General features: G+C 41.6%; 1 protein-coding gene across 2 annotated transcripts in view; it reads right to left on the bottom strand.

The window, feature by feature from the left end:
- The window catches only part of LOC124556841, a 594,435-nt gene that overhangs the window by 165,361 nt on the left and 406,185 nt on the right, over window positions 1-22,889 (bottom strand). The gene's annotated exons all lie outside the window — the stretch shown is intronic.

Raw genomic sequence — 22,889 nt, 5'->3', positions numbered from 1 at the left:
TTTCACTTTCTTCAACCTTTGTGATTCAGGATAATGACACTGTCGTTGCTAATGCCAGAATCCTCCACTATAAATTGCAGAGTGTGTCACTGATGTTCCGCCCACATATGTCACTCTTGCTATACGTTCTGTAATTACGTTTGTTGGCATTCAGTTTCCTTTTTGTTCTTACAGTCCGCCAGAGCCATCACAGCTTGTGCTCGCTGCTTCTGTTCTGTACATTAACATCAATAATCACACACATTTACATTTGTGTGGAACTATAAATCAATTTGAAATTCCTGCATTGCTCTATAACACTATCATGTGCGTTTTACTTCACCCTGTAAGACATTTGCTTCACCTGATCTCATTTGACATCGTTTAATTTCACGAATGCATTTTTAACGAGATTCATGGCAATATCAGTACATTCTTCAAATATTGTCTCTGTATGAAAACAAAATGGCACTAGCCATAATTGGAGTAATACTCTTACACAATAATCAGGTTTGTTGTTTCCTGTGACGCTCACCAAACAAGAACATACGAAATCAATGCATCAATTTACATCTTTCATCTACATCTTCATCTCCACACAATATGTGAAAACTACTGCGGCGCATCGTAAAGGGTGCTACACGTTGTACCACAGATTAGAGTTTTCTGCTCATTTCATTCACGTATGGAGCAAAGGAAAATTGATAGATTAAATGGCTTTGATCACTTTGTAATTAGTCTTTGCAGTCGCTATGGAAGAGATACACCTACAGCTGTAGTATAGCCTGTATCTAGAATCTTCGCTTAACATCAGTTCTCGAACTTTTGTAACAAGGCTTTCACAGGGTCGCTGATGTCTGTTTTCAAGCGTCTGCCAGTTTGAGTAGTTAGGTTAACTGGACTTATTTTCACATTTAGATTTTTTCTATTTTTCACAGTAAGTAAATATTTGGTGCATCACTGTTTTTCTTGCTATGTAAGAAATGTTTGAAAAAATATTAAGGACTTAATCTAAATATTAACAAAAGCAGGGATTAAAATAATGTACAACATAGTTGCACATGGTCCACTTAACCCCCTAGCAGTAGGGTTAACTGAACCATTGTTATTAACTGGCATACATTCAGATACAAAATACAAATGAAAGTAGCCAATGACTCTCATTATACTGTATTCCGTATAGTGAAACGAATTATAGAACCGTAACAGCCTACAAAAGGCTAATGCTTAGCTAATACTAGCATGAAATCACTCAAACCACAATGAAAAGGCAACGTATTTGCAGACCAATCGAATCTTAATTGAAATGGGTTAGGTAGTTTCAATACATCAGTCTTTTGTACAATACTTCTTTAACGTGGCTGCATAAATTTCATTGCTCCAGTTATATGTACATAAAATGACACTTGAGCTCCACCTTTTAGGACTTGCAAAATCTTAGCAACATAATGTAAACGTTGGCGAATCTCCGCCACAGATTTTCACTATCACGAAATTTCCTGAAGAATACACCAAAATTTCTTCGCCCGAAGAAAGACTCACTGCTGAAGATGTGTTGTCACGGGTGTCAAAGCCTTCAGAGTCTTCGGATTCTTCTTAGTCAAATACCTTTCTTTTGAAATTTTTACTCCTTTCATTTGTAGACCATTTTCCTATAGGCCTATAAGATTTCTTCATTTTCTTTCGTTCTTTTAATCTAGCTAATTCTCCAAGACTGCTTCCGATGGGAGTGTGTGTCATTATCATTGATTTGGTTTTCTCGATTCGTTTTCTTCCTGAAAGAGGAGCTTTGGGATGAGGCTCAATGTCTTCTTTTACCTTTGACCTTGACCTCTTCAGAAGGCTGAGGACTGTTCAGATCTGCAATTATGATCTTGATAGAAACTCCAGCAGCCGAAGGCAAATTTTTTGGGTAAGCTAAGTTGGCAAAAGTCGATTAGTTAAATAAGCCGACTGATAGTCTACAGCTTAAAAGTATCTGTGTGCAGTGGTTCACTACTGCAAGACTTAAATTGCTGCGTATATTTCCGTCGGTGATGGCAACAGGGAATGCTCTGCCAAGTAGCCCACCATCATGGATTGTGACACTCTGTGCTCGCAGTAAGATCACAGTGCGCTGCGTTATGGAATTTCTTGAAAGAAGCAAAACTCTCAGATGAAGTGGAAACCGATGGTTTGTGTGAGGTATCAGAATAAGCAAAGTAATACAATTGTCTTTTGCATAATGGCACTGTTGCAACACTTACGTGACTTTCATCATTGTCCACAATTGAGAGTTTAGTGTGTTCTTTTGTGGACCTATGAAAGGCTGACAATGTGCTGTAGAACTGATAAATATAGTTCACTGTTCATTTAACTTGATAATGTAGGTCCACCCCTGGAACCAGGTGGGACAGTGTGCGTATCTGATCTTTAATTGCACCTTAGGAAAGACGAACAATGTGGGACCAGCATCAGTTATTGCAACTACTTACACAAGTGAAGCTCCTTCAGCACGTACTCTGCAGCGAGCCTGCGCCAATGCTTTAGTGGATTCTGCACAGTGGTCGGTGTTGTCTCATCCAGATTGTATATGTCTTGCAATTCAATTCAGACATTTTTCTTTAAGGAAAATTGGGTTGTTAAATAATGGCTCCACAATTGACTGTAAAAATTTGGTGGTCCTCGATATACTGTCTGTTCTGGTGCACATTACGGATGTTTATTTTCTTAAATGATACTCTGAGCCATTACAATACAGCTATGTGCCCTGCTTCCCAAATTCTCTGCTCCAGATTTTCTATTTCCATTAGAAAATCAATATGCCACAATTCCTGCACTCATTGCGGCAAAGTTGTAATAAATGTTATGTGCAGAAGTAATATAATTAGAACTTATTTTTCCGCTATTTTTGTGAAAATTTTTGAGCGTTCATTTGACTGTCTAAAATTCATGTTAATATGTAGAATAAAATTCTTTCTTTGTATCATTTGAGAACTGACACAGGAATGCTCGTGCTTCTTTCTAACTTCCACGAACAGACTTTTTCGTAGATATGTTTACTGATTGCGTCTTTTAGCAGTCTGATGGGAAATATCAATGATTGGCTGTCTTATCCTTGGCATTATGAGCCCTGTAATTCATGGCATTACGACCCCTGTAATTCATGGTACTCATAATTGCTACGCTTAATAATGTTTCTATTGGTGTATTACAGTGAGGATAAGAGAAGGTACAAGGTGGGTTCACTTAACCCCATATGCTTTAGTGAAATTTGTAATAGCGTAAGCTAAAATAAAAGAACGTTTGAGAACGAGGCTTGTAATGAAACCCTTAAAAACATATTTTTGAAGGACATCGTCACAAATATAATTCATAGTCAGCTGCTAAGGATAGAATGAAAACAAAAGGTTCACGAAATTTACTTCTAAAGTTTTGAACTCAGCAATGGTTAATCACACAGCAGTTACCTATTTAGGCACCACAATATCATACGAGGTGATGAAAGGCTGTGAACTTAAGACAACTAAATCTTCTAATGACTCAAATTTCTCTACTTGCTCTTTTGTAGTAGAGTTGTTCAGTTAATCTCCATGGCCAGTTAAGCTCACTTTAACTATTTCTGTGGCTCTTCCACGAGAGAAACGAAACTGTCACGATTGGCGCTGTCCATCTTTGTACACAGTCAGTGCATCCTGCTGTGTGTCACACACTTCATCAATACTTTAGGATGGTTCACACCCGTGTGCTGTCACTAATCTCTCGTACCTAATCCCTCTCTCGTACCTAATCTCTGCCACCTACTTTATTTATGACTGAGCCTGTGTGTTCTTCCCATTTCGTATCAATACAGACTGTTATATCCAGATGTTTTTACAAATTTGCCGACTACAGGTGTGACTCACTGATATGACAGTCACGGGATTACTGTTGTATCCTCTTGTGGCCACAATCCTCATGACCTTGTAGGAAGTATGGGGCAGTGACACGCCTTTACAGCAACACTAATTGCCCTACTTGTCTTTCTAATATGCACTGAGTAAGTTTAAAGTACGAGGTGCAATGAAATTTAAAATGACAGTGGTGCTTTTTGTTACTGCAAGATGTAGCCAGAGCTTACTATGTTAATTACGATCACAAAGTTTTGTTATTTTTGAATTTTACAGTATCTAATTGCTTAATTTGGCAATGTTTCATGTACACAGTCGGTGTGAACATTACTCATCATAAGTTTCATAGACAGGTTATTAGGTATAAAACAATTACTTTTCAGTGTATTTCCCTTTTAGGTCAGTGAAATTTGTCCAACATTTTACCTAAGAGCTTTTTCCCTTCTGTAATTGCTATTCTGAAAGGTCTGCATTCTTCTACGTATAGCAGTCTTAACCTGATCAGAGACTCGAATTTTATTTTAGCCACAAATTTCTTTTGGTGTGGAAATAAATGGAAGTCAGTAGGTGTTAAATCAGCTGAATCGGCTGAATGTTTTGACAATTTTTACTTCAAATCCCTCACTTAAATCACTACCAATAAGTCTTTCATTATCTTGCTGTATCATTTACACATCACTCAACAATTACAATCACTTTCACCTTGCAGAAACATTGGTCGTAAGCTGCCTAGCAGACGAATTCAACTTTGCCCTTTTTGGGCTGGGATCCTAGCTAACACGCTGTTTCATTTTTGACATCGAGTGGTATGTCAGTGCCACGTCCACAGTAACACTGGGCACAAATTCTGCTGAATCTTGTTTTTAAAATTTGCTATATCCATTTTCCCATTAGCTATGGCCAGCTATCACAAAATGCAGCACCTATCTTTCTCAAAGCTTTCACAGCTAATTTTTCGTACGAAATTTATATGCGTGGCATCATACACGTCCTATACCTTTAAGTAGCAGATCATTAAACACGGTACCATATCGTGACCTTTCTTAATGCTTTTATCTATATAGTTCTGAAGTGTCCTTTATGTAGAACACCATCGTCTTCGAGAGAAGTATGACATTTTGATTTCCTCCTCACTTCTCAACAGGTGAAAACAAAGTATCAAAATACACTATTAACAACTTTAATCTATTTTTGCGGTACAACATGCAACATAAAAATATAGCAGCCTGATATTCCAGTTATCCATTAGAATGAATACACACACAACAGCAGTAGCTTAGGAGGGTGTATAAAACTGGGCGAGAATAAAGCGAATTATAGCCATTCAATTGCAGAAATTAAAGGGTCATTGAAACCCCTTTAACTAGGTTACTACGTCTTTAAAAACGTCGTCAGAAGGATGAATGGTTGCACATAAAATAGTTAGAATTATACAAGTTTTTTGAGAAAAGTAATGACGTTGATCATCTTATTTACCGAAGTTTTTATTCGTTCCAGATAACCACAGCCCCTCGCAAAACAGTCCCCTTCGGCAGCTGTACACCGACGGACTCGTTCCAAGTATTGGTAGTAGCGCTCAAATGCTTTAACTGGTAAGGCCTTTATCACGTTGATCACATTCTATTAAATGTACTCCACAGTCCCAAAGTGACAGCCTTTTAAGAAATTTTTCAGTTTCGTGAAAAGAATAAAGTCACGAGAACTCAGATCAGGTGAATAGAGGGGCTGTGGAACAACAGAAATGCCTTTTGAGGTCAAAAATTCCATTATGGAAGTGGCCGTGTGTCACGATGCGGCATCCACTTGTCTGTAATGTCCGCTCTCACCCAATTCGCCCTCTCTCTAAGCCTTTCGAGGATATCATTGTAAAGTGCTCGACCGCCAATTTGTCCTGGAGGAAGGAATTCTATATGCACTACGTTTTGACCTTTGATTTGCTCATTCGAGCTTTTAGCAGTCGATAATATGTCTCCATGTGGCACCTCTCACTTCGCCAGTTTGTCTCATGGCACAAACCTTTCGCATATGCGAAACTTGGGTCAAATGTTCATGCACAGTGAAGTGTTTAACAGGTTACCCATCATCCTTATTGTTAAACGTCGATCTGCTCTTACCTGTTTCAACTTTTCAAAGGTCACACTCGCGTATGCTCCAAGTTTAGCACAAAACTTGGTGACGGAACGTTGCTCTCAATTCCGCTGTTCCATTTTCGTAACGCAGAACAAAAACACAACTTCACTGATGGCGCTCTCAAAAACCACGTGACGGTTGTACGGCGCTGGAACACGGACTGAGCGTCTGCAACGGATGAACACACCGGCCTACACAAGCAGTATTGTCAGTCTCATTACTTTTCTCACATATTTCGTATACATTTTAAATTGCAGGTATATAGAAGAAAACTCACTACCATACAATGAATTATTTACAATTACTGGTTACACAAAACTGTGGGGGTACGTTAAAACTGTAGCCATGAGACACCAATGAAAGATAAAATTCACCTCCATAATACTTAAAAATCATACAAATAATGCCGATCGTCATTAGACAGTACTTCACAAATTTAACTAGTGAACTGACGTCGCGGCGATGAGTCTTACGTTGTAACAGGACAAGGCATACCTGTGAACTGTTATTCAGTTTGATTGGGCGCGGCGTTTGAATTACGCCCGCGGCATGTGAGATAGAGGGCGGCAGGCGGCAAGCGAGCACGTCTCCTGTGGACGATGGCCGGAAGCTGTGACGACCGCTGACCGCACGGTCGCCACGAGATCAGTTCGTAGTCTTTGACAAAGCGCACCGCTCCCGCCGGTGACATCACCAAACCGCTACGGTTGCTAAGTGTGAACGTACTGTTCGCATTTGCGCACATACAGTGCAAACCGTGCTATGTAGTATTGAGCACAGTGTCATTCGAAGGAGTGTGTCGTTAAGAATCCAGTGATACGCAGATGGGTGCGGGGAGTTAAGTTTTTGGAGAGAGACAGTGAAGAAATCGAGCTGACAGACTCTAGCACTCGTCAGTGCTCTTAGACAGAACTATCTACATATTTTATAACATTATCATTTATTCTGTTAAAAGTCACGGGATACCACCTAATATTGTGTCGGACCTCCTTTTCCTAGCGAAATGCCGCTACTCGACGTGACATGGCCTCAAAAAGAAGTTGGAAGTCCTCTGCAGAAGTAATGATTAGTTGGTTGGTTGGTTTGGGGTATAAAGAGACCAAACTACAGAGTCTTCAGACCCTTTTTCCCGACGCAAGCAAGGCTCAAGGTGCAAAAACACCCAGCGCCACGCCTAAAAAGAAAACGAACAAAAAACGGGGAAAACATACACCACAAGGTAAAGTAGAAGGAATTAAAACCATAGAGCATATGGTCTGGGCTGGCTGATTACAATAATAAAAGAGGATGAGCCACCCACTCTGCAACACATTAAAACAACCACAAAAAGACAAGGCGAGATGAAGACATGAAGGGAAAAGACTACCACCAAGACAAACAAATGCAAAAAAAGTGCGACAGAGTTAAAACGGGAGGAGGGTGGCGGCCTCAGATAGAAGGTTAAATGCCCACCCTAAGATGGTACGACAGAAACCCCCATCACAAATAAAACGTAAAACCAGATCTGCTGTTGAGGCATTGTCGCCCAACACCGAAGGTAGGGCGCTGGGAAGATTAAAAGTCCGCCGCAGAGGGGCTAAAAGTGGGTAGTCCAGCAAGATGTGGACGACAATCTTGAGTGAGCCACAGTAACACCGAGGTGGGTCCTCGCGACGGAGGAGGCAGCCATGTGTTAGCCACGTCTGGCCAATGTGGAGCCAGCAGAGAACCATAGAGTCCCTGCGAGAGGCCCGCATGGATGTCTTCCAAACATTCGTTGTCTCTTTAAGCGTAAGCAGTTTGTTGTGCGTACTGAGATCATGCCATTCCTTTTCCCAAAGCTGAAAAACCTTGCGTCGTAATAATGATCGCAGGTCAATTACAGGGATGCCGATCTCCGGAAGCGGTTTCCGTGTAGCCTGTTTGGCCAGGCTGTCGGCAGCACATTCAGGCCTCTCTAAATATGAAGAGACTAAAGTAGAGTAGCGGCCGTTCACCTCCCAGAAACTATCAGCCACACGATCAAATACAGAACTGTGTCACAGGCAGGTGTTCCTTCTTCAAGAACTCGACATCCAGTGTCGAATCGCACCCTTGAGCTCTTCACTCCAGAAGTCCCAGGCACCACTTGACTCTAGCAGTGTTGCGCCACTGTCCAACTGTCATCTGCTGCCAAGGCCGTCCCAACATACATACATACATACATACATACATACATACATACATCGTTCCCTGGTTCTACATACACGATCTGACTCATCTCGACCGCTTCCCGGACTACACTAAATATATTAGAACAATATTTAAATAAAGAAATGTCGTGAACATTCGGTTACATTTAGATCATTTACAACAAATATACGTAATAGTTGGTTCACAAATAAATAAGACAGTATTCTTGCTCAGTCTGCTCACGATGAATGGCAACAGACTGTCGTTAAATATTATTTAAACAATAATTTATACCTTCGTCACAGAAGCGTCTTTTGATTCACTTTTCCATTGTGGTTACCACAATCACATGCGACGGACCACTTTCAAATTAGCACAGGTTTTTAATAGCGCACGAATCAACATTCAAATAAAGTTACTAGCAAAATAGTGAACTATTCATTAAATAAAACACAAGAACGACAATATGTGCCGTCTTCATTAGCTATGAAATGGTGGATAATAAGGTGTTCTGACAAACATTTGCATAATGAGAGAGATGTATAAAACGCTGTAAATCGATAAATAAAACAGATACAGGTAAATAGCTTTCAGGGACGATTGCTGTAGTGCAATGCTGTCACCTGAGTTACCGTTATGTCAAAATCACTTTAAGATATTAGAAATTTTAATTCAGAGGTTCATTGTAAAAATGTATATTCGCTGTGAGCTATTAACTTCTGTAGTTTTAAAGGTATTGAAATACTGTTGTGTCATTGGATGCGCCTCATTCATCTGAGATCGGCAATGTATTCAGATTTATTGTCGAAGTTCAGAGAGTTGTAGCTCTGCCATCTTTAAGTGTGCCACTTGTTGGAGCCTTTTGTGTCGTCCTAAGCGACCGTCCGTTGCCAACATTCCCTGTACTGGGATTTATCCACATCCGGCCCTCTGCACCTGGCTCGTCTGGAGCGGTTGCCTACCCGGAACCTGCCGCAGAGTTCTCCGCTAATATCCAGCAACACAACAAATTCACCGTATCTCGTACCAATACTGGGCGGCCGATTAGCTTGCCTAAATACGCGGTATGTTACAAGTGTTATGAAGTCTTTTCTGAAAGTATTTGACTGGAGTATAGCCATGTACGGAAGTGAAACGTGGACGATAAACACTTTAGACAGTAATGGAACAGAAGCTTTAGAAATGTGCTGCTACAACAGAATGTTCAAGATTAGATGGGTCCACCACGTAACTAACGAGGTACTGATTAAAATTGGGGAATTTGTGGCACAACTTGACCAGAAGAAGGGATCGGTTGACAAGACTTTGAGACATCGAGGGATCACCAATTTAGTACTGGGGGGATGTGTGGGAGTTATAAAACGTAAAGGAAGACCAGAAGATGAATATAGTAACCAGGTTCCGAAGGATGTAGGTCACAGTAGTTATTCAGGGATGGAGCGGCAGCCGGCCGATGTGACCGAGCGGTTCTAGGTGCTTCAGTCTGGAACCGCGCGAACGCTACGATCTCAGGTTCGAACCCTGCCTCCGGCATGCATGTGTGTGATATCCTTAGGTTAGTTAGGTTTACGTAGTTCTAGGGGACTGATGACCTCAGAAGTTAAATCCCATAGTGCTCAGAGCCATTTGATGGAGCTGCCCGAACAGGGTAGAGTAGCATCGAGAGCTGCATCGGATCAGTCTTTGGACTGACGAGGACGACAACAAATGTTGTGTACAATTTCAGCGTACAGCCAATGGCGCATTTAGATTTTTGTTTAAATTAATGGACACAAAGTTGGGGAGGAGACTGGTGATCACGTAAGCAGTGAGATAAGGGCATCACCGCCAAAGTTTTGGTATCAGAGTAATTAAATGGATCAATTAATTACCTCCACATGACGCCATGCGTTTTCCCCAGCCGGCACTTCGGTCCCCTCCCCCTCCTCCAGCTACCATATTGGCGATAATTTCGAATTTTTGCGGGAAATTAAAAAAATTTGTGGGAACTTCAAAAATTGCAATAATTTCTTTGTCCCAGAACTCTGGTGACATCCCACACCCCAGCCCATCCCACAGAAGTTGGCAGGAAATTCAAAATGGTGGTGTCCTTTCTAGGGACTCGAACCCCGATCCTTCCAGATGGAAAGCCCGAGTGCACCCCACATCATTGTCCAGATGCAGGAAAGGAAGGTAAGGTTAGTGGACTTTATGTATTTTAGTCGGGAAACTGAAGTGAAGCTCGGTCCTAATTACATAATTAATCATAAAGATCGGTCCTACTTATCTATTTGCACAATGCTACACAAGGAGCGCCTAAAATCGCAATACAGCTCAAAAATTGACGATGTTAAGCAACTTGTGTTATCGCGCTCGGAAATTTTTTTACTATACCACTCCAGACTAGTGGCAGACGTACACACAACAGATGTCTGCTGGCGCTCCAACTGATCGGGCAACAGGTCTGGTTCACAATTATGCCACCAGAGTCGCTTGAAATTCGCAGTAGCCAATAGGAACACAGCATCTGATCACACTGGGGATATAAGGCGGGCCCAGCAGCTCTGCAGCCTCAGTGGTAGTCAGTCAGTCAGCATGAAACGTGAAGAGTCGAGGAAGTGGAGCGTTGTTTTTGCGTCATTCGTTTCAAGAAAGAAATATACTTCTTTACCCTCTCACTGAACACTGACCTGATCTTTTTCATATAGGTACGAAAAGGGGTTTACTAAGCTTTCAACTACCTGGTTTCAAGTATTTCTCAAGGTCACTCAAGTACCCACTTTTTCCCATCCGAAATACAGGCACATGGAGATCCCTCTCCGCCACGCAATCCTTGCACACAAAATAGCGCAACTGGGCTAGGAGTTATCTAGTGCAAGACCGGAAATCACGTTACCGGAAGTGCCGCCATCTTGTATCTGTAGAATTTAACGGAGGCCTGACAGCCGCCATTGATCAGTCTCCTCTGATAGCTTACAGTATCGACATGGATTCCTCGAAAGTGCTAAACATCCCTCAGCTATTAGGGAGGGAGACAAGACCGAAATATGAATGCTTCGGTTTGTGGTTGTTACAGCTGAACATGGATAATTTGGCTACTGACATTGGCAACATGAATTACACCGAATGTGGTACACTACTTACAAGGGGAGGCCGCCAATTGTGAAATTCAGATTCAATTCATACTGCGCATAATAAAAGCTCATGGCCAGAGGTGTAATGTGGCAAAGCACCAAGATGCACTTCTCAGCCGTTGTCGAGAAAATCGACAGTTAAAAGAAACCGTTGCGGTGAAATACTCTCTACGATTAATAAGCTTCTACAGCGTCGTGGCGCAGCGGTAAGCGCTCGGGTTCGTAATCCGAAGATCGTCGGATCGAATCTCGCGCCATGCAACATTTTTTTATTATTTGTTTTTTGTAATTCAAATGTACACACACACACACACACACACACACACACACACACACACACACACACACTCTCTCGCTCGTTACACTTTAAGGACAGATGTTGAATGGGCCGAAACGAGCCGCCGCATAACAGCATATGATAGACAACACAGATTTCGTATACTTCTTATATAAACAATATTTTTATATTTTGTTTGTCAGGGTGCCAGTACCAGTCCACGTTCAACAGAACTCCCGCCAAAAAGGGTCAAAGGCTGTCCTGGTAACCCGACACGACATGAACAAGGTGACGCATTCGCATACGGCACAATATTCAATCACGATGTCTGGACGAGTCTTGCCTCTTGTTTTCGTATGCCTACAAGAGTCCACAGGTGCGTTTGGACCCAGAGTACAGAAGACAGTCGACGAGTACGCCAAGAAGTATACCAACGTTATTACATCCTCCAATTCCGGTAAACTAACAACGGGTTTGTTCATGGACTTCTTGCGTAATGGTTTGCAACCATACGTACAAAAGAAAGAATTTCTCCTTCTGATCGACTCTTGGGGTGGGCAAACGAACCCGGCGTTATACGATGAGATGTTCCAGGACGATAAGAAGTTACCAACGTGCACTATAAAAGTCATTCCTCCAAAGTGCACGCCTCTCGTCCAACCGCGTGGCGTATTTTTACCGTCAGGTAAAAAATTTGATCAAGCGCCTTCAAAATTGTGTTTTTTTAATAGAGCGAAACCGTGACATCAACTCCAGAGACGAGTGTATAAAAATCTAATCCATCGTCCACCACCAATTGTCTTCTCAGATTGTTGCCGATATGATACGATACGCGTGGTATGTATCAAACCTGACGAACGATAGAACAATTTTTCAGAATGTCAATCAGGTGTGTTTCCCAACAGATAATTTAAAAAACAATTGTTCTTGTAAAAACGCATCGTTTATCAGATGTGCTCGATGTCGTACTGTTCTCTGCTTTCCACGTTTCTATGATGACTATCACTCTGGTTCGTGCGATACTCCAGCTACTTCTGGTCACTAATTGTTAATTATGTGCGAGTGTATACCGAACTTTTCAATAAATTGTATCCACTTCAATATTATTTGTGATATTGTGTTTTATTTGAAGTATTATTTTTCCACGACAAACGACTTTCAACAACTTACTACATGCATAATTGTTGCAACTGATTGCCGGGAATTGTGTATATATACGTTTGAATTATAAAAAACAAATAAAAATTGCATAGCGCGAGATTCGATCCGGCGACCTTCGGATTACGAACCCGAGCACTTACCACTGCGCCACGACGCTGCAGAAAATTAATAATCGTAGAGAGTATTTCACCGCAACGGTTTCTTTTAACTGTCGATTTTCTGGACAACGGCTGAGAAGTGCATCTTGGTGCTTTGCCACATTACACCTCTGGCCGTGAGCTTTTATTATGCGCAGTATGAATCGAATTTGAATTTCACAATTGGCGGCCTCCCCTTGTTAGCAAGAAGAATGTAAATGTGCTTACACCTATTACAGAACTGTTTTGCGATAACATTATGGTGGTTAAAATCTGATCAAGTGGACTGTCAAGAACAATTAGGAGGAGGACGGTCTGTAATGTCAGAGGAGAATATGTGTGCCTCATTTCACTATTAGCTACGTAGCAAAATCTTCCAATTTCGCTACTGCGAGACACGGCGTCAAGGCGAGGAGGAGGAGATTAGTGTTTAACGTCCCGTCGACAACGAGGTCATTAGAGACGGAGCACAAGCTCGGGGTTAGGGAAGGATGGGGAAGGAAATCGGCCGTGCCCTTTCAAAGGAACCATCCCGGCATTTGCCTGAAGTGATCTAGGGAAATCACGGAAAACCCAAATCAGGATGGCCGGACGCGGGATTGAACCGTCGTCCTCCCGAATGCGAGTCCAGTGTGCTAACCACTGCGCCACCTCGCTCGGTCGCGTCAAATCGAAGTTGCCTTTTCTCCTGGACGGGAACGACAGTGTGACAGACAGGGATACGGGCAAAAAATCGGCAAGAAAGCACTGGAAACTATTTAGAGGAAACGTAAAAAAATCCTGTGGTTATACATACATATCAAGTAGAATTAGTTGACGTTAAAATGAATGTTCTTATGGATGAGCTGCCTGGAATATTGCAAAAGCTATTACCTTTTGTACTTTGACGTAACGCAATAACTTGCCGGAATTTTAACAAAATGGCGATGTGCGACTATTCAGTATCAACCAACAACTTTTGCATGGAGGGAGATCTACAGGGAAACAGCATCGTGATTGCGGACAACGATAAGACATTTGGAACAGACTATTTAACGTGGTTAAATTTCAACTGTAGAGGAACAGTGTGCTGCACTTTATACTCTGTGCCATATGGTTCCATGTGGCGCCAATTAACGGATAACGTACAGAGCAATTACTGTGGTGTTTAATAACGTTCTCAGTTCGTGTACTGGGATAATAAGAACACCCGAAAATGGCAGGTATACAAGTAGGTCTTCCAGATACACAAGACCGAGAAAAGTCCATCAGCTATGTCCTGTCTGCACACCGTTTTAATTATCTACCTATTAACTATGTGGAGGTTCTTAACGCTGACTCCAATAAAGACGATGTATGTATTATACCGAAGTGTTATGTTAAAGCAGTCTAGAACAGTGTTCTCGACAATACCGTCAGATATAGATATTGCAGAATTGGTAAAGGCTGACACGAGCAACGTTATTCCACAAGTCCTAACAAAAAGAGTAAGTGTACCACACAAACGAACCATTCCCCATTAAAGAATTTGCGCCTGGAAGTACATTCAATGTGTTATTTGCACGGAAAAGGAAACTGGAAATGGAGGACATCAAACCGAAGAAAATAAAACCGGAATATACGGAGTGAAGGAAGAATATAACCCGCAAATGGAAAAAGAAGCTATTACAGATGTGCAGTCCATGTTTACATATGGCTTCAAACGCAGTGTATGGAGAAATTTGGCTACGACTGGAGAATACAAGATAATAGCCTTTACTGTAAAGAGCAGTGGCAAGTGGACACATGATGGAGTCCTGACCAAAAACCGCGGATTGGAGCACGTTTACTAAGTTAAAAGACGCACGGAAAATTGTTTACCAAACCCCGTTCCTCGTCGGATCTGCTTAAAAAAAGATGGTTACATTATATAGAAGTATGATGGGCTTTATGTCATACACTTAGCAACAGAACAACCGTTTGCAGAGCTTAAAACCAACGGAATAACATCCTTTAATGGCAATTCGTTTGCAAAACTGTGAACTTAAAATTTTATACCGAAATTCCACATGATGTGCAGCAGAACAACTGACAGCCTTTATCTAGGAAGATGAGGATTGTTATGACAATGACATGCAGGCAATACGAGGAAAAATTAAAATTACCAATTTCTCTTGCCTAGAAGAACTGCCGTAAGAAACAGAACTGCTAGTTGAAGCCATAAAAGAGGTAGTTTACAGGAAGAAGTTAGATATACAGGGTGGAGAAAAACTGTGCCACGAAATTTTAACGCTGGATAGCTGATGCCAGTAGGAACGTAAAAGACTAGTGTTGTGTAGGTCAACAACGCACCATTTTTGAACTACACAAACTTTGCGCCACGCGCTCCGATTGGCTGTAGGATTGCCATGTTGCCGTTCGTCGATTGACGCGCAGCGCTATGGTTGTCGGTTCAACGTCCCTCGCCCCGTCACTGCCCTAACGTGATACGCACACGTGTCGAATATGTCCTGCTGTTGGTTTCCACCTCACGTAAGAGGCATTCACACGTAAGCTTCGCTTCGGAGCACACACACGTCACCTGCGATTTAGTCATACGGTAAGCAGGACGACGTAGTGTTCGTTTGAAGAACAAGGATATATGGTTTTGTTTAAGGACTAGTCGACGGTAATGCGCATGAAAGTCGACGGTTGTATGAGGAACGGTACCCAGCAAGACGCCATCCACACCCGCAAACGTTTACAGCAATTCACCGGCGACTTGGCGAAAGAGGCTCGTTAGCGGGATATCATCGTGATGCTGGAAGACCTCTAACACGACGGAATGCTGCATTTGAAGATACTGTTCTCGAGCGCTCCGAGGAAGCACCTACGACAAGTACTCGAGCCTTTGGACATGACATGGGGGCCATTCCCACCGGTTAGCCTGGTAGGTTTTGAGGGCTGACGGTCTACATACATTTAGTTTCCACCTTGTCCAAGACCTAAATCCTGTGCCGACTATGAACACAGGCTAGAGCTTTGCCGGTGGTTTCTGCGACGTGTTGCACGAGATCCAGACTTCCCCGCCATTGTGTTGTTGACCGACGAGTGCACCTTCCATCGGGATGGCCTTTACAACACTCGTAACGTTCATTACTGGGCAAGGGGAAATCCTTACGTCCCATTACGTACGTCCACGGACACGAGGAATCATTTTCGTTCAACATCTGGCCAGGCATTGTGGGTTACCTCCTCGACTTACTGGGGCAAATAACCTTCACTTTTTGCAAGAAATTCTACCCGGGCTGCTGTAAGATGTTCCCCTGGACATATGGCAACACATGTGGTTGCAGCATGATGGGGCGCCCACACTTACCAGTCGCGCTGTGCGCGGGTATTTAAATGAACTCTTCGACGGCCGGGTAACTCGCCCCCGCAATCACCAGACCTCACGCCACCGGACTTTTTCCTGTGGGGATTCTTTAAGGTTGTAGGTCACCAACCAGGACGCGAACCACTTAGAAACGAAGAGGAATTAATGGATCGCGATCAACATTCCGCCTATCACATCAGGGCAATGCCAGGAATCTTTGAAAGAGTTCGGCAAAACACTATTAGACGTTACCAAGCTTGCTTCGCGTCATAGGGTCGCCAGTTCGAGCACCTGCTTTAAGTAAACAATGTCCTAGCTACAAAAAAGAAAAAAAAAGAAAAAGCTCTTTCCAGGGCCGACACAATTTGTGAAAGACTTTCTGTACGCGAATTAACAGCTGTTGATTGTTTTTTCAGTTACGTCATGAAACCACAATGGATGTCTCGGGACCCCGCCAGATTCGCCCCCAGAATAGAAGGCTGGCGCGCTACCACCGAGCGTTCGGGCTGTCTTTGATAAATCGCGATATCCGGCAGGCAAAGCATTCGCAGTCATGCATTGTCCAGAGCATCTCGCAACAGGGCAATGCCGCAGTCAATCGGAGCGCGTGGCGCCAAGTTTCCGCAATTTAAAAATTGTGCGTTGTAGACCTACAGAACACCAGTAATTTTGGTTCCTCCCGGCATCAACTATCCAGGGTTAAAATTTCGTAACATTTTTTTCTCCACCCTGTATATTGAAATTCGAGAACTTTCTCTGTATTTGTCAAATTTCTGGCTGGAAAAAGAAATGGATGATTAAGATGTGGATTTAAGCTATAACTTGTAAGTTAAAAATTAAATTTAATACTGTCAAAACTGCAGCTAACGAAAATAAAGTTGTTCTCTGTATGTAAATGTATATACAGAAGTTAATAAAGATTTGGCACTAGAATATTTGCTTGTCTTATTCGCTAGTCTACCTAAAATCCTAAGACATTTCCAATATACAATGATCTACGTGCGTGTATTTCGGATGGGGAAAGTGGGTACTTGAGTGACCTTGTGAAGTACTTGAAACAAGGTAGTTGTAAATATAGTAACCCCTTTTTTGTACCTGTGTGGAGAAAGATCAGGTCAGTATCCAGTGAGAGTTTAGGGAAGTATATTTCTTTCTCGAAACGAATGACGCCAAAAATTACGCTCCACTTCCTTGACTCTTCACGTTTCATGGTTACCGACTGACCAACTGAGGCTGCAGAACTGCTGGGCCCGCCTTACATCCCCGATGTGGTCAGAAGCTGCATTCCTATTGGCTACTGCCAATTTCAAGCGACTCTAGTGGTATAATTGTGAAATAGACCAGTAGACCAGTTGCTTGACTGTTGGATCAGTGGCAGACGCCTCGTGTGTGTGTGTGTGTGTGTGTGTGTGTGTGTGTGTGTGTGTGTGTGTACATCTACCACTAGTTTGGAGTGCTATTGTGAAATTTTTTCCGGAAGGGTTACTCAAGTTGAATGACACCATTAATTGTTGATCTGTATAGTGATTTCTGACGCTCCTTGTGTAGCGCTATGCAAATAGATATTTAATTAGGACCTATCTGTATGATTAATTATGTAATTAGGGCCGATCTTCACTTCAGCTTCCAAACTAAAATAAACGAATTACACTAACCTAACCTTCCTCTCCCGCACTTTGACAGTTTCCCTGTGTTGGGTGGTGCAATTTGGCTTTCGATCCAGACGGACTGGGGTTCGAGACCCAGAAAGGGTACTGTCATTTTCAATTTCCGCCAATTTCTGTGATGAACGTCGGCCGAAGAACCCGAGACAGAAGCCAATAGGCAGTTTGTCAACAAGTGACCACGAAAGCCTTAACAATTTTGAATTTGCATATCAACTGGATATAAAAATTCAGGTGCTGCCACCCTTACCCCACTACTCATGTGAGGTTACTATGTAACGTCAATGAACACACCTTTTAGAATTAGGGAGCCAGTAACATGGGGGGGGGGGGGGGGGGGGGGGAGAGGCGGGAGAGGGTGCCAGAGCCTTTGTAAGGGAGGTGGTCATATTACTTCAGGTTTGTCCGTGTTAGGCTGTTTTGGAGGGCGGTTCTGGTTGGTTTGTACTGGAGGTAGTTTAAAGTTTATGGGTGGCAAGTTGACCACACTAGTTTATGTGATAGAAATATTCTGGCGCCAGTTTAGTGGGACTTTGAATTATTAGACAGCTATTGGGACTCCGATTATTTTTCCATTCAGTGTCCAGAAGGATGTGATTTTTCTGATCAGCTGTTAAGGATTCCGATTTATTTAGCAGTGATTTGGATTTAGTCTCAGATTACCCTGTAAGGACTTTGATAATTTTCAGCACTGATCAGCACTTATGACAGCGATGTAGTGTGTCGATTAGGCTGTTGTTTAGTGGAGATACTTTGCAGTTAGTCTTCAGTAATTTGTAGTTGTGAACACTGCCTTGCCGGCCGCGATGGTCTAGCGGTTCTAGGCGCTCAGTCCGGAACCGCGCGACCGCTACGGTCGCAGGTTCGAATCCTGCCTCGGGCATGGATGTGTGTGATGTCCTTAGGTTAGTTAGGTTTAAGTAGTATTAAGTTCTAGGGGACTGATGACCTCAGACGTTAAGTCCCATAGTGCTTAGAGCCATTTGAACACTGTCTTGGTTTCCAGCAGGTTTTATTTACTTTATATAGTGTCTTGCTATCACCTGTACTTACATTTGTGATAACTACCAGTCGACGATTCAGTGTGAATTTAATGGATAGTAAATATTTAACAAACTTAAATTACTGTGGTTGGTAAATGTTATTTAGCTAGAGGTAGCAGTTGTTCGAGTTCTGACTGTTTTGTCAGTAACTGTTTCACTAAATTATTCGTATAGTCCAGGGGTAGTAAACCTTTTTTTGCCAATCGCCCAGTTTTGTATCTCTGTTCCTCGCAAAATTTTCTAACTGCCCACGAGTTACACAGTAATGGTGATTTATGAAGTAGGGAAGCAACTTCATGTTATAAAATTTATAAAATCGTGTTGCAGCATGGTAAAGCATATAGTAATAAATACACGACTGGCCATTAAAATTGCTACACCAAGAAGAAATGCAGATGATAAACGGGTATTCATTAGACAAATATATTTACTGGAACTGACGTGTGATTACATTTTCACGTAATTTGGGTGCATAGATCCTGAGTAATCAGTACCCAGAACAACAACCTCTGGCCGTAATAACGGCCTTGATACGCCTGGGCATTGAGTCAAACAGAGCTTCGATGGCGTGTACGGGTACAGCTGCCCATGCAGCTTCAACACGATAGAAGAGTAGTGACTGGCGTATTGTGCCGAGCCAGTTGCTCGCCCACCATTGACCAGACGTTTTCAGTTGGTGAGATATATGGAGAATGTGCTGGCCGGGGCAGCAGTCGAACATCATCTGTATCCAGAAAGGCCCGTACAGGACCTGCAACATGCGGTCGTGCATTATCCTGCTGAAACGTAGGGTTTCGCAGGGATCGAATGACGGGTACATCCACGGGTCGTAACACATCTGAAATGTAACGTGCACTGTTCAAAATACCGTAAATGCGAACAATAGGTGAGCGAGACGTGTAACCAATGGCACCCCGAGCTGCCTGATCCCTGATATGCAGGACCAGCGATGCATTTCGTTCCAAACAAGTTGTTAAGTAGGTGGTCATAAGGTTTTTTTGGCTATCAGCGTATCTACTAAAATTCTGGCAAACGAGAATTCCATTGCTAAGCCAAAAGGTGGTTCATACATTTTACCATTGAACTGTAAGTAACTACTGTAAAACTACTTGCAATAGATTCAGTAACTCATTTGTAGTTCTGTTATTTTTTATGACGCTGATTATTTTCGACAATTTTAAGATTCAGTTTACAGCAATATTTGTGTACAGATTTCTAATGCCAAACGAAACCAGATGAGAGAAAGAGAGAATCACCTATCTTTCTTTATGAAATATGCACCATTTTTAACATAATAATTATGTTAAGAAACAAAAACTACTTTGATCTTTGTGTGTGTAAGTCGAGCCAATTTGTGATGAGCACCACTTATCCCTTTAACAATCTGGTGGTTATCCTTACGTACCTTAAATTGGCGTAACTTAGGCGACTTTGAATTCACGTTTATTAGCTTTTCTTTTGGAGATCTTTAATACTCTTCTTTGTTCTACGTAAGTAATTTCTGATCCCTTTTTGTAATTTGGGCGCAGGGTCAGTATAAATTTCAGAGGTGTCCTTTTCCTTGAAAATACTAATGTTTCAGCTACATATTCGCTTTTTTTGGGCGATAACAAGTGCATTCCAATCATCTGTTCTTGTCACTTGTTCTTGTCACTTGTTCTTTAACTTACGGTTAATTCGCGTAATGTTACTTCTTTTTGCGGAATGCACTTCTTGTTAGCAGAAATGACTTCCTTTTCTAAAAGGTTACCATATCCGTGAGCAATTCTGGTCCGTTGCGATTTGCCTATTTTAACGGCATGAAGACAAGTTTTAAGGTCAACAAGTTAAATGACCCTAGTGTCGTACATGATTTTACTGTCGATCTTCGAAATTGGTCTTTATAGTGTTAAAATAGACAAATCGGAAGACTATAATTGCTCACGAATGTAATATTTTAGAAGTCATTTCTACTGACAAAAAGTGCTCAACAAAAAGATTAAAGAACTGTTAGGTCTTGACAACAACAGATGCAGTGAATACGCTTGTCATCGCCCAAAACCGCGAATATGTAGCTAGAACATTAACAGAAAAGAACATCTCTGAAATTTATACTGACCCAACCCCCAAATTACAACGAGAGGTCAAATTAGTTAGATACAACGAATAATCTTATTAAAGAATTCCAAAAGAAAAGGCTAAGAAACATCAATCCAAAGCAACTGAAGTTAAATTGTGATAAGGTGTTATGAGACCAATCTGCTGAGGTCATCGGTCCCTAAGCTTACACACTACTTAATCTAACTTAAACTAACTCACTCTAAGTACAACACACACTGTCCCCCTCCGACGGGGGGAGCCGCGCGGACCGTGACAAGCCGCCTTTGACCGCGCGGCCCACGTAAGTTAAGACGACAGTTCAAGGTATATAAAAATAGCCACCCAGTCTGATAAACTGTTCATCACAATTTGACTAGATTTCTACGCATTAAGATCAATGAAGTTGCTGTTTTGATAATAATAATCCTGTTATAAATGTTTCAGGTTAGATGAATTAACTGAAGAACTACGAATACCTGAACTCCTGAATCTAACGCAAGTAGTTAGTTACTTCCAGTTCAATGGTAAAATATATTAACCTCATTTTGGCTTAGCAATGGGATGCCAGAATTTTAGCAGATTCATTGATGAGCCGAAATATTTCGAAGATTCGGAACTAATTTTAAAGTTCGACAAAATTAATTTCGATGCCTTCCGTAAACCCACCTACGCAAACAGTGCTATTCCAAGAGACTCAAACCACCAACAATCCCATAAAACTGTTTTTTTTTTTCACTCTGTAATACAAAGTGCAGTGTACACGCCTTTACCCAGGCATAGTTTTCAATAAGAACTAAATGTAATCAAATCGATCGCAATTTATAACTAGAATAACCCAAGTTTCGTTGACTCCATATAAAAAAAATAAAAAAAGATTCTAAATGTTCAACTTTAGGTAACAGTAATATGAAGAGAGAGAGCAAGAAGTTCCGTTCAGTAGCATTTCTTGGTAACGTATTGTACAGAATTAGTAGACTCAAATAAAAAGTAAGGCTGCAGAGTAGACTAGATTTGTTGGAAGGATTTGAAATTTTTAAGCATTGCACTAGGAAAAATAACTGTATTTTAAATGAACAGGTGCAACTCAAAAATAGTTTCTATACAGTTTCTGGCAGTTATTTTTGATAACAGAACAAAGAGGAATTCAATCTAAGGCGATAATAAAGAGGTCATTTGGTTCTTTATCTACTTCCCAGGTAATAGTAGGGCTAGTACCTACAGTAATATATTGTTGATGCAAATGGTTCTGTTTCGATTTTTACTTACTCCCCCATCCCTTTTCCTTCACTCACACATGATGTACTTTGAGTTACTTTATAGTTTACTTAATTCATTGGGCAATAACCTAATAAAATGCCATATATTAGGTATTTGTAATATCATGCACATTCACTAAATCACTTGTTTTTATGTTACAGTTTTAATATTTTAATTGTTTTAAGCCATTTTAGGGATTATTTTCACTCACAACATTATGCAACCGGTATGTGTAAATAACTCCTTGTATGGCACCGAGTTATTTTTGACGTTTTCTGTATACCTATATTCCTATATACCTATATACCTATATTTTAACGGGTATATAACTTGAACTATTGTATTTGTAACCATTGAGCCTTCTGAAGAAGTTTCTAAAGAAATTGAAAACTGGGTCAAGGGATTTTAATAAACCTTTGATTTCTGCAGCTGACTGGCTGTATTTCACTTTATCACCATGAAGATTCCATTCTACAGCTGCTGCATCCAGCCATGTCCAAGATTTTAAAGCTGTATAAATGAAATTTCCTACAGTCCAAGCCAACGACACATAATATTGTTTAACATTCATTAAAAGACTTAGATAACTTCACCGTTAAACACAGTAAGGTGGAGTAACGCCATTTTCGCCGCGGTGGCCATGCGGTTCTAGGCTGTTCAGTCCGGAACCGTGCGACTGCTACGGTCGCAGGTTCAAATCCTGCCTCGGGCATGGG

This window comes from Schistocerca americana, chromosome X, assembly GCF_021461395.2.
Source record: "Schistocerca americana isolate TAMUIC-IGC-003095 chromosome X, iqSchAmer2.1, whole genome shotgun sequence".
Lineage (NCBI taxonomy): Eukaryota > Metazoa > Arthropoda > Insecta > Orthoptera > Acrididae > Schistocerca > Schistocerca americana.
Note: the sequence above shows the minus strand (reverse complement) of the source record. Positions and strands in the feature narration are given on the sequence as shown.